Source organism: Cyanistes caeruleus, chromosome 2 (genome assembly GCF_971803275.1).
Source record: "Cyanistes caeruleus chromosome 2, bCyaCae1.hap1.1, whole genome shotgun sequence".
Taxonomy (NCBI): domain Eukaryota; kingdom Metazoa; phylum Chordata; class Aves; order Passeriformes; family Paridae; genus Cyanistes; species Cyanistes caeruleus.
The window spans coordinates 106,573,252-106,585,392 of NC_141702.1; the positions used below are offsets into that span (position 1 = coordinate 106,573,252).

Below are 12,141 nucleotides of genomic sequence, written 5' to 3' on the forward strand. Positions count from 1 at the left end.
TCCTCCCAAGACGTGTCATCTCTATCACTGCAAGTCGATATTCATTTATTTCCTTCAAGGTCCACAGCTCTGCCCCATCCAGCACCAGGGAGAGCCTCATGGAAGCAGCTGAGCGGGAACCTGGGATCGCAATCGGAGAATGCAGAGAATGTCCTAAAGACAATGAGTGGTAATTTACCCAACTGATTATCCACTGCTTTAAAACCCAATCAGCTGTTTACAATGAGCTCTTTTTGGTCACGAACTATGAATCTAATCAAATCATACTGGAAAAACAGCATGGTAGTATGAGGGCTTTTCCCTCTATGTGTGTCCTTTTATAGCTCACTCAGGATAAGGAGAGTAGTTGAAATAAGAGCAGGCAAATGATAAAACCTACCTTTTTTATTTTTTCTTTTTTTAATCCACAAAGGTGAATAATGCAGAATCAAATGCTAGAAGCTTTTTCCTCCTAAATTTTTATTCAGTTTACACAGTGTGACTTATATTACTGCTGGTCATTTCCAGCTATGTTCTTTGTACGGCTGGTAGTTCTGAGTTAGGTCCTTCCCTGAAACCTGTTCACAGGATTTTCACTTCAAGTAACTTGGAAAGGAAGCATTTTTATGGAAAAGGAAATGGATTTCATCAAGGTTTACATGTTTTTTACCCCTCCAGAGGAACTTCTTAAGACACTAGAGGAAAGTGATAAGTAAGAATAAATAGGAAAAAGTGTTTCAGAGCTAACAAACAGAAGACTGTTAGGGCACAGCAGAACAATTAATTCACTCTGTAGGCAGCTTTAATTAGGAATCATTGTTAGGGATTTTCTGAGTCCTTGAAATATGTAGTTAATGGGCTACTGGCTAAAATTAGTTTTCTTTTTGGCTGTAGAAAACCCTTGCCTCTCAGAAAACTGTCTCACCTTGATGAGTTTGATAGGACTGCTGATAAAAACCATCAGTTGGCTTTCAGATGCACCAACATAGACTTGCTCATCATTCAGAGATACAGTGCAGCTGCTTCCCAGGGACTACAGCCAAGAGACCTGTGTCTGCTGAGTAAGTAGTGCTGAGCAGTCTAAATTTGAAGACATGACTTTTATGTGGGTGCTGACAGAAGGGGTAAATGGCTCTTGAATTTTCTGTATCTTTATCTATACCGATTGTATATTCAAAATGCTTATGTAGTTGATTTTAAACCATACTACCCAAGATGCACATGTTAAGAAACAGAAACTGTAGGTTTCTGATTTCCATCAATGAGAAATACTTCCATCTTTTTGTTATTGTACACCTTGATTTATTTTAAGGTAGTAGTTCATGTTTGTGTAGCATAGCATTTAAATTGACAGTGGGATGTTAAAGTTAGGACCTTTTCACAATCATCAGGAGGTGCAGAGGTTTGTTATCACTGGGGATTCATGGCACATTGGAAAGGTAGAGGAAGTTAACTTCAACAGTTTATAGCAGAAGTTTCAACATAGAGATGTGATTCATAAAACCCTCTCTCATTTCCTCAGTGTCCTCATCCTCATTTTTCAAATTTTCTTCTGTTGATACTTAAGAGGCACTGAGAATGACTGAAACTCACTGTGCTTCCTGGAAGGATCTTATGTGTGTAAAACAGTAATGTTATCCTGTTCTGGGATTATTTTACTTTTTAAAAGAGTATTTGAGCCCTAGGGTGGGATTGAATACTGGTCCCTTAAGGAATTAGTAAAGTACTATTTTGATATCAGTGCTAGAGTATGAATTGGGTTTGGCCACCTGAATGAATTTTAAGCTTTCTGTTCTAGGCAGTGAAAATCCTGTTTGGCTTCATGCTATTGATTTATTATTCTGAGATCTGCATCCACCTGCAATCAATTCTTACAAATGAAGATGAGATTTAAATACTTCTGTTGTTTTCTGCTTAAGCAGAAAAAAAATGCATTTGGTTGACCTGCAGGGCTGCAAGTCTCCATTCTACACAATATAAGGGAATCTGAGAGTGGGTTTGAAGGCTGTTTGCAACATGTGAAGCTCTGAATTTTAAATGGATGTTTTCATCATTAGCTTTAGAGAAACCTTTCTTCTTTCAGCTTCTCCTTGCAGAGGTTAAGCCTGCACACCTACATCCCGATCCAAGAGGGAAGCTGGTTGTGATTCAGTAATTGTCTGGTAAGAATAATTAGGTCATTACCCATGACTGGCAGTGCTAAAAAACCCAGCTGGAATTTGTGAATTTTGTTGATTGTTGAATGGCTGTTGGTGAGATATTTCATCCCAAGTGTTTGACTTGGAGCTGTGGTAGTGGGCTTATGAGCCAGATAATGTTCTTCTGTAATGTGTATGAATTTTAGGACTTTTGATTATTTTCACAGTGTCAACCAATAATTTTTGTGATATAGACTGCTGTTTTCAGTAAAGGGCTGAAAGAATTGGTGTTCTGTACAAATTGATGCCTACTAACAGCAATAATCTGAACAGAGGGACTTGCACGGTTTTGAGACATTTCTTGAACATGCTTTGTTGGGCATTTTATTGAATACAAATATCCTGGAGAAGACTACATAGTCTTGAATTTTGGTTTTACCTGGTTGCAAAGGAGGTCATTACAGAATAATTAATGCAGAAAGGTTTCTGCAGCATTAACTCAAATTGCTGAGGCAGTTTCTGCAAAAGTAACACCTGGTCAGTTATGTAAACATCCTTTACCAACAACTCCTAGTCCTTTTCATGGTTAAAAATGTGAGTGTTTAAGATGTCTTAATATGAGAGTGTAAGAAATAGACATGTAATGGAACTGAGTATTCTTCTAGATACACTTTATTTAGAAGTCTGGTTAAAAGGCAGTATAATTTCTGATTTAAAAAAAAAGTGGTTACAGTTCAGCTTAGTACAAAGAATCATGATATAAGGGGGAGAAGATAAGATGGACATGGATGAACAAAGTGGAAGTCTACTAAGTAAAGAGTGTCTTTTCCAAAAAAATAGAGGAATTTTCCTGTTTAATGGTGGTCAAAATAGATTGGACTGATAAAACTCCTTAGTCACTAATTACAACTAAAGGTAAAAGGATACCAGTTTTTTAAATGTTCAAATTTTGCTTCATTAGTAAGAACATGCCTATATTTGGTTTCTAATTTATTTTCATTTTCTATTAGCACGTAAGATGAAAATGGGACCTGATTTTTGATGGTACCACTAAGGAGACAAGGGTGGCTCACCCACCCTGGGGCAGCAGTCACCAGCTGGTGGTCCTCAGGGGTTTGATAGGTTTCCAGGTTGGAATGGGAAGGTGTTTCCAAGGGTGCTCAGACTTTTTATTAGTGTCTCATGGCCTCAGCTGCCACCTCACAGTGAGGAGCAGCCCCAAGACACCTGCTTTTGTCAGAAGCACTGTCTGCATAATCTCCTTACAGCTTGTGTGATCAAGGAACATATGTCTGATAAGCATGGTTATAAACAAACCTGTCATCAATATTCTTGCCTCCTGAGCCCACCTTGGCCACAGGTGGACACCACAAGGAAGAGCCTGTGGTATCAGGTTGGATATAACAAGTTGGTATCAGTGCAGAATGGCAGAAAAGCAGATGTGCTCGTGCCCACATCCAGCACACTCTTGTTTAACACACACATCTCCAACCTGAGAAGCCCAGGTGATGGTTTAAAGACTTGCATCATCCATAAAATCAGTAAGGATTACAGACATCCATAACTGTGTTTCCAGGTGGGGTTTTTGCTGCTAAAAGCAGCTGTTCCTAGAGCTGAGCTCCTTTCCCCGAAGGAAGTTTAATTTTCTGTGTCTTGTCTGATATATGCAAGTTGTATTTTAACTTTTGCTTTCTGTAAACAAAAAGTTACCCCTTTGTATTAGAATATTATTTTCTCAATATATTTTTAAAAGTAAAATGCAGTAAAATTATTGCACGGTATGCACAAGAAACAGTCAATACAGTGTAAGGGCATATTTCAAACCCTGCTGAAATCAACTGTAAAACTCTCATTGATTTAACTAAGCCTTGGACCAGGTTTTAATAGATGAGATTAGGCAGAGCACCTGCTTGGACATTAACCATTGTGCATAAAGGTGCTCTTCCTTGCTTCTAGCTGGCATTAAAGTCCTGTAGAACGCATATTTTTGTTGCCAAAAGCTTTATTCTTTAAGAGACTGGTTCATTTTCAAGTTTGGACCTTGAAAATGGCAAGTAGAGATAACAATGATTATTGCTGTTGAGATATATTATTATACTGTTCCTACACAGAACTACATAATAGTCCCGCTTCTAAATTGGTATTTTATTGGCAGTGATAATGATGGGTTGATAGAGTGTAGAAATGTTGAGCAGGGAATTACTATACTGGCTTAAAGATCTAGATCTAAGGAATATTGGTGGGGGAGAAGAAGAGTACCCTGATTTTGGAATATTAGCTTTTAGACCAAAGGAAGCAAAAGGTTGTTGTAGCTCACCTTCTACCATTTATGATAGCAGATCTCTTGTGATTTATGCTTCCTACAGTACTTAAATGAATATATACATTGGACCAAAGTTATCTTTGGTTCTCCCATTCCTAATTTAAACTGCTTCTTGCCCTTCCTTAATAAAGGCAAGACGGAGTTACAGCCTTGGGCTTTCTTGAGCAAGTAGAACACTCCATCATACTGTACCAGGGCTTTTTTGACTGGTTTTTATTGCAGATGACCAGCTGGAAGAGCTGTGCAGCTCAGCACATAGTGTTGATGTTCTTCTTTGGCCATTGGAATGAAAAAGGCTAGTAAAATTCTGAGGGTTTTTTGTTTTTGGTTTTTTTTTCCCCTTTCTTTTATGACTTGCATCCTCTGGGGCCCTGCTCTACTGAGAGCACTGTACTTCACCTTGCAGCCTCCAGGGCTAAACCCATAGTTTAGCACAATTTTCGATTTTCCTAAACTGTTGCCAAGTGCAAGTAGACATCAGGTGGCACTTTCTCTATACTCTATCCAATTGTACAAAATACAGTACTTAGGAGCCCTGTAATGGACAGCTGCCAGAAAGCAGACATTGATACCTGTCTGATGAGCTCTCTCCTGAAAATGGTGCAGTTTTCACATTGCTTCTTGTTGCACTCTGGTCCTGGTTACAGTGCCAGCAGAATGCTGTGCTCACAGAGACATAAGCGCTTCAGGCTTAAAGGGGATTATTTTAAGATTAAATGCAATGACTCCTTCTGCTACTTTTAAAATGGATCTGAGGAGAAAAGAAATCCTGTTGTTTAAAATGCTCCCTGCTCCTCCCATGCTCACTGCTGAGGACCTGTGACCTACTGGTTTGCCTTGGCAGGATTTCCCCTTCCCTGCAGCTTCTCCCCCTGCAGCTGCTCATTTTGGAGCCCACATGGCTGTACTCATTGTTAAAAAACACAGCTGCTCTGCATCCATTGTAAGCTCCAGCTATTGATTTAGATCCTCCAATTTTCATGTGTTGAAAGACAAAATGGTTGTTTAGAGAGGCATTTGTGTGGAACCTGCAGTCAGCCAGGGCCTTGAGGCAGAACAGCCTCAACTTCTCTGCATGGTTGATGTGCCAGAGCACTCAGAGTAGCTCACAGTCTCTTGTCCTTGTTTTATTATAACGAACACAAACTAATAAGCCGGAACAAGATAACTACTTTTAGAGAGAATACACAGTTCTGTTGGATCAGGCAGGTTTAAATCAAAAGGTCTGACAGCAAATCTTCCCCCATCTCCAGAGGTTCCTTTCTTCTGAGTTTGCTGGGAGAGATCGGTCACCAGTTACCATCGTGGACAAACCAAATGTGACTGGAGGAAACAGATTTGTTATCAATCAAACCAGAGTAGGACAATGAGAAATAAGCCCAAATCTTAAAAACTCCTTCCCCCAACCCTTCCCTTATTTCCAGGCTTAATTTCACTCTTGAATTTTTTCTCTCTTCCTCTCCAGGGGTGCAGAGGAATGGGGAAAAGGAGTTGTGGTCAGTTTATTGATGTTTTTGCTGCTCCTTCAGGGACTGCTCCACAGTGGGGTTCCTTTCATGAGAGAATGTCCTCTGCAAACCTCTCCAAAGTGAGTCCTTCCCACATGCTACACTTCCTTATGAACTGCTCCAGCATGAGTCCCTTTCCATGGGATGCAGTCCTTCTAGAACAGACTGCTTCAGTCTGTGTTCCCTGGGTGGTTACAAGTCCTTCCACCATGTTCTTCACCAAGGGCTCCCAGAGAATCTCATCTCTGGCACCTGGAGCACCTCCAACCCTGCCTTCTTTAACCTTGGTGCCCTCAGAGCTGCTCCTCTCACATATTCTCACTCCTCTCAGCTCTGGCTACAATTGCTTTTGCACACTAATGCTTTCCCCTTAAATATGTTATCAAAGAGGCACTGTCACCATCCCTGATGGGCTCAGCCTTGGCCAGTGGTGCATCTGTCTTGGAGCTGGCTGCAATTGACTCTGTCAGACACAGGGAAACCTTCTTGCAGAAACCACCCTTGCAGTGCCTCCTCTCTCCCCAAAACTTTTCTATGCAAATCTGGCCAAGAGCCCTTGGGATCACTTTCAAGGATTCTTCAGTCTTGGGGAAGTGTTTTGGATGTGCAGGATTTGCTGAGGACAATTTTAATGATGTTTTGAACAGGAGAACTCCCAGGGTTTATTATTTGCTTTATTTTTATTTGCTTTACTTATTTGGCTTGTACCACTATGTCCCTGCATCCCTGAAGGTCCCATGATGATTTGCCCACTGTTTTAAGTGGAGTGGAGCAGGACATGAATGCCTGACATGAGGAATGCTACAGCTCTGTCTCAACAGGTGCAGCACTATGTTTTCTAATCTATCTGATTGTAGGGGTGCAGCATTTTCAATTTATTTGAAAATTTCAGCAGCACACAATAAATATCAATACTACAAGGGATGGAATGATATGCTGTTATCATACTAGAAATGGTATTTCAAAATTAATCTTGCCAAATCAATTTCACTATGACTTTTATTACAGTAGCTTAAATAATGAGCCTGGTAATAAACTGCAATATATATTTGATTTGTTTTAAATGTACAAGCAAAAAGAAAGAAGTGCCAATTTATATAAAATTAAGTTTTTGAGGTGTAACAGTTTTTAATGAAGGGAGCTATTTGTCACAAATTATTTGGTCTGTTTAGAGGTAGAATTAGAGTTGCCTCTCTAAAGGTGGAGTAGGTTTCAGTATGCATATTGCCTGCCTTAGAAATGCAAATAAAACGCTGTCCTTACTTGGAGGATGAGATGAAGGATGGCTCAGAAGCCTTGGATTAGGTTAGGAAGTGAAGGAAGGAACTGATACATCCATTGATATCTCCATTTCTGTATGCTGAATGTAACTATTTTGTACTTTGGGAGAGTTGCTGACTTGTCATGGGATGTGCATTGTGCATTAGCAACCTTATGCATTCCCATGATGCAATTTATGTTGCATCCACACTGGAATCCTGTTGTGCTCAGTAGCTGGGAGTTTATGGTGTGCAGGTTTAGCAGCTGAGGTGATGTGTGCAATACAAGGCTGAGGGGGTGTGTTTGTACAAAGTGTGGTTTGTGTGCACTGCTGAATTCACAGATGGCTTTTATGCCGTGGAATTACGGTGAAAGCACATTTTGGGGAATTTATGGCATGAAAAATGAAGCTGGTCTCGTGTTTGGAAGTTTGGCACTTCAGTGTCAGTACTAAAGGGATTTTTGGATTTGAGATGGAACATGTGTTCTGTAACTCACTGTGCTCTCAAGTTCTACATTTGATCTGTCATAAATTTGGTGCCAGTGCACTCACTTGACGGTCTCTGTTTTGAGCTGTAGCCCAATATTAGTGAAAAGCAGTCAAAGTCCTCTTGGGGAGGCTGTTTGTAAATCACTGCTTGTGCAAACTGCACTACTGGTAACAGTGAAAAGGAATTCCAGAAAGATGAAAGGGGTCATCATTTAGAAGATGCTATCTGCTGTGTAGGCAAATTACTATAGCCAATTCCTTCCTTTTCTGCCCCATGTATAACTCTTTGCCTGGGACAAAGAAGACTCATAAATATCTCCTTTTACCTCCTGCTTTCCTAATGTAAGGTATTAGAAAAATCTGGTTCTTTGCAGAAGAGAAATTTAGTTGTTTATAAAAATTTATCTTAGCAATGTGAAATAACATCATGCATGAATAAAAGATGTATCCAGCTCTTAATGGGAGAACAATTATTGCTCAGAGATTTCCAGTATGGTCTCTTTAGATGTGTATTTTCACTGAAAGCAGCTTGCATGGGATTTGTTTTATTTGTGTGTAGCCCATTGTTTCACTGTAACCATGTAGCTGTGGGATCACAATGACTGACATTTGCTGTTTGACCTGGAAGTGACTTCTTGAAAAGCTTCTAAATACATGAATGCCTGGGTTTCTGTAACTTGCAGACAAAGTGGCTTCTAATCACGTCGCAGAGTAGCTCCTTTGTAATAGAGAGGAAACCTATTGAAACCAGGGTTTGGCTATCAGTCACTTGCAGATTTTCAGAACACCTGAGAAACAATACGGAGTACAGGTGCTTCCAAAGTAATTAGTATGTATTCAGTTAATGACTTGTCACCCTCTCTTTATTTTGGAAAAAGAAATAAAAACCCCTGTTTCACACACTTTCACTTCTCAGCTCTAGTCAATCAAGAATTATAAGCAAGCACATTTGAACTCATAATGAACAAGATATGTAGTTGCTTAGTTTTTAATTAGGAAAGGCACATTGCGTGCACAAATATAATTACAGCTTTTTTTTTTTTTTTAAAGACCAGCAATTACCAGGAAAAAAGGTTATTGACACACTTGAGCCTTATTTACAGATGTGCATTTCAGTGATGCCAATACAAATATAAAACTGTGTGCGCATCACCAGGATCCAGCTTTATCCATACACACATATGAACTTCTGAAGATGTTCTGATGGCTGGATCTGTGCTGGAAATTCTTGTGAGAGAGTGAGGTGTTGGGAGGATGTGAGAAACACAAACTGAAGAAGGCATGCAGAAATTACTGAAAGATAAGCCACCCAAATGCACTCGCTACTGGTACAACAGCGTTTTGGGCTTTTTTCCTGAATGACAGTAAAGATGCCAGAAGGTTGCAGACTCTGTAGAAAAATATACACGTGCACCTGTGATTCCAGCTACTAACCAATAGCTTGGAATAATGTCTTGGATACAGGAATTTCGATGGCTCTTCTCTTGCCCACTTCCACCTCCCTTTCACTAAATTGCTGAAGAGACTCTCTTTTAACTGTGGTGACTGTGAGAGACAGGCTCTTTCCACTGTGGGGGAAAAAAAAATTAATTCCCTGCCTCTGGAAAGCTGATAGTCTTCAGCTTAAGTCTAAGTTGTCTTAATGGGTTTTAGACTGCCAGATAGCAGGCGTTCTGCTCTATGACAACTCTGCTTTGGAAACTCACTGCACAGACCTAATGGAAATGGATGTAAAGTTTAGTGATTGTTAAACTGTGACGCTGAGAGACAGCACCCTCGAGGTAAAGTCCTCCAAATGAACTGCAACTGCACAATAGTTCAAGGAAACTTGTCATCCAACCACCAGGATCTGACATTGCTTCTGACTGGCAGAAGAGAAGATAAAAACACTTTATGGATTCCTGCAGCCAGAAGCAGAATTTCCCAGTTTAGAGTAAATGTAAAGCCCTTTGTGTGTGTGTATGTTTTATATTTTATCTTTGTAAATACCTGATTGTATTGATGTGCAAAGAACCCTATTAAAAAGGTCATGTTAAACAGCCACAACCCTTGTAGTAAAGAGTGAAGTAAAGGGTTCTTTGTAACAATTTATAATATTTTTTTTTTCCTTGAGAGAAGATGAATGTCTTTCCTTCATTCCCCTGCTGTTTGAGAACTTCAGCAAGGATATCACAGGTGCTCCCTGCCCCTGTTGCAGTGTTGTCCTTCATTTTGTGATGCATTATGTAAAGGTGTGAGAGGCTGCAAACTTCAGGAGTCTAAAGCAAAAAACGAGGATATTTTTTACTATCCAAGTTTCTACAAACTTAGCTGAGTTCCAAGCCAGGCTTACGACCTTGAGCTGCACTGCCACTGAGATTATCTCAGATGATTAAAGCATGGTGCTAATTATGCCAAGGCTGTGAGGCCACTCACTTGAGTTGGACCTGCTGCTCCTTGTGGGTCATCAATATTCAGTGATCAGAATATTCTGTGATTGCTAAAAACATTTGGCTTGACAGGCAGATGGAATCAGCTCACTTTGTTCAGCAGCTCCTTCTAGAGCTGAGCAGGAACTTCACCAGCCTCAAAATTAACTCATAAACTGGCATGTTCCAGGTGTCATAGCATGCCCTAAAATGGGAAATTTGTGTGAGAAGTTATGCATTTCAGTAGCTTACTGGTGAACTCTCATATGAAGACCTTTCATAAAACCCCTTTCCTCTGGACACCAGGTGGTCTGAAATCTGTAAAACTGAAGATAGATCTCAGTGTCTCTGTTCTGTATAGAAGTATAATCCATAATGCTACTGGGAAGGTGAGAAAGGAGGATGTCTGGGGTTTTTTGAGAGTTTTACATTCCAAAGAGTTTTTAAAGATGACTTGCACAACACTGGGAGTTCTGTCTCTGAGACACCACCATGATGAATAACTAAATAAGATGTTTTTGTGAGCAAAGTCCTTTGTAATGCAGACCCTTTAGAAAGCAATAGATCAGACTCCTGGCTGATGTTCTCCACTATCGTTCCATGGCTTGAATATAAATATATGCATATATATATTTAATACCTTCTGTGATTTTTCTCTGTATTTCTAGGAGGTTCTTCACTGAACTGCATCAAGATGATCTGGGAGCATTTCTGTAGAGCAGGTTGTTGGCTTAAAGGATTTTTGTGCCCTTCATGCTGCCCTTCAGGTTATAGAACAGTCCTTTATCTTTTACATTTTGATGCATTTTGGGTATTTTTTTTCTGTTTGAGAAGAGGTCTAAGAAATTGGGTGCATTATCTCAAATTGAAACTATCCTAGATGAAATTTCAACACTTACTTTTATATGCTCTACATACTTTAATATGTTTCTGACTGTGAAATAAAATGCATCATCTCAACAAAATAGCTTCTTCTTTACTGCTGCTTCACTCTGCAAAACATCTCCTGTAATATCTTTAACTTCCCGGCAGCAATTCAGCTCAGTTAATATACTACAAGTGTAGAACTTGTATTAAATCTGTGAAATGACTGCACCCCCCAAAATCACAGAATAAGCTGAGTTGGAAGGGACCCATCAGGATAACTGAGTCCAACTCCTGGCTCTGCACAGCACCAGGGATGGGGGCTGTGCCTTAGAGCATTGTCCAAACACCTTTTGCACTCTGTCAGGCTTGGTGCTGTGACCACTGCCCTGGGGAGCCTCTTCCAGTGCCCAAACACTCTCTGCATGAAGAACCTTTTCCTAATCTCCAACCTAAATCTCCCCTGACACAACTCCAGGCCATTCCCTCAGCTCCTGTCTCTGGTTACCAGAGAGAGGAGATCAGTGCCTGCCCCTCTGCTTTCCTTCACAGGAAGCTGTAACTGCAGCAAGGTCTCCCCTCAGTCTCTTCCAGGCTGAACAGACCAAGTGATCTCAGCCGCTCCTCACACTTCTTCCCCTCAAGGCTCTTCACCCTCCTCATTGCCTTCCTCTGGACACTCCCTAGCAGTTTATATCCTTTTTTCTCTTACAGTGCCCAAAACTGCCCCCAGCACTGGAGGTGAGGCTGCCCCAGTGCAGAGCAGAGCGGGACAATCCCCTCCCTTGCCTGGCTGGCCATGCTGTGCCTGATGCCCCCCAGGACAGAGATGTCCCTCCTGGCTGTCAGGGCACTGCTGACCCATATCCATATCCAGGACCTCCAGGTCCCTTCCCAAGGCACTGCTCCCCAGCCTCTCATTCCCCAGTCTGTACATGCAGGGCTGCACAATCCCAGGTGCAAAATCTGGCACTTCCCTTTGTCGAACTTGCTGTGGCTGGTGATTGTCCAGCCCTCTCATTTGTCCAGGTCTCTCTGCAGGGCCTCCCTGCCCTTGAGGGAACCCACAGATCCTCACTGTTTTGCATCATGTGTGAACGTGCTCAGTATAACTTCCAGTCCTGCATCCAAGTAATTGATGAAGATACTGAAGAGCACAGGGACAATGATG

At 40.9% G+C, this 12,141-nt stretch overlaps 1 long non-coding RNA gene across 3 annotated transcripts in view; it reads left to right on the top strand.

The window, feature by feature from the left end:
* Window positions 1–11,071, top strand: part of LOC111926326 (uncharacterized) — a 148,144-nt gene extending 137,073 nt beyond the window's left edge. The window contains exons 1-7 of one of the 3 annotated variants that reach the window (XR_015283792.1): window positions 345–412; window positions 874–1,040; window positions 2,063–2,141; window positions 5,694–5,798; window positions 5,906–6,028; window positions 6,681–6,769; window positions 8,749–11,071. This is a non-coding gene — a long non-coding RNA (uncharacterized LOC111926326). Of the gene's footprint in view, window positions 1–59; window positions 170–226; window positions 413–873; window positions 1,041–2,062; window positions 2,142–5,693; window positions 5,799–5,905; window positions 6,029–6,680; window positions 6,770–8,748 lie in introns of those variants that run through there. The other 2 variants (XR_015283790.1, XR_015283791.1) reach the window with 2 other exon arrangements.
* The last annotated feature ends 1,070 nt before the right edge of the window (window positions 11,072–12,141 follow it).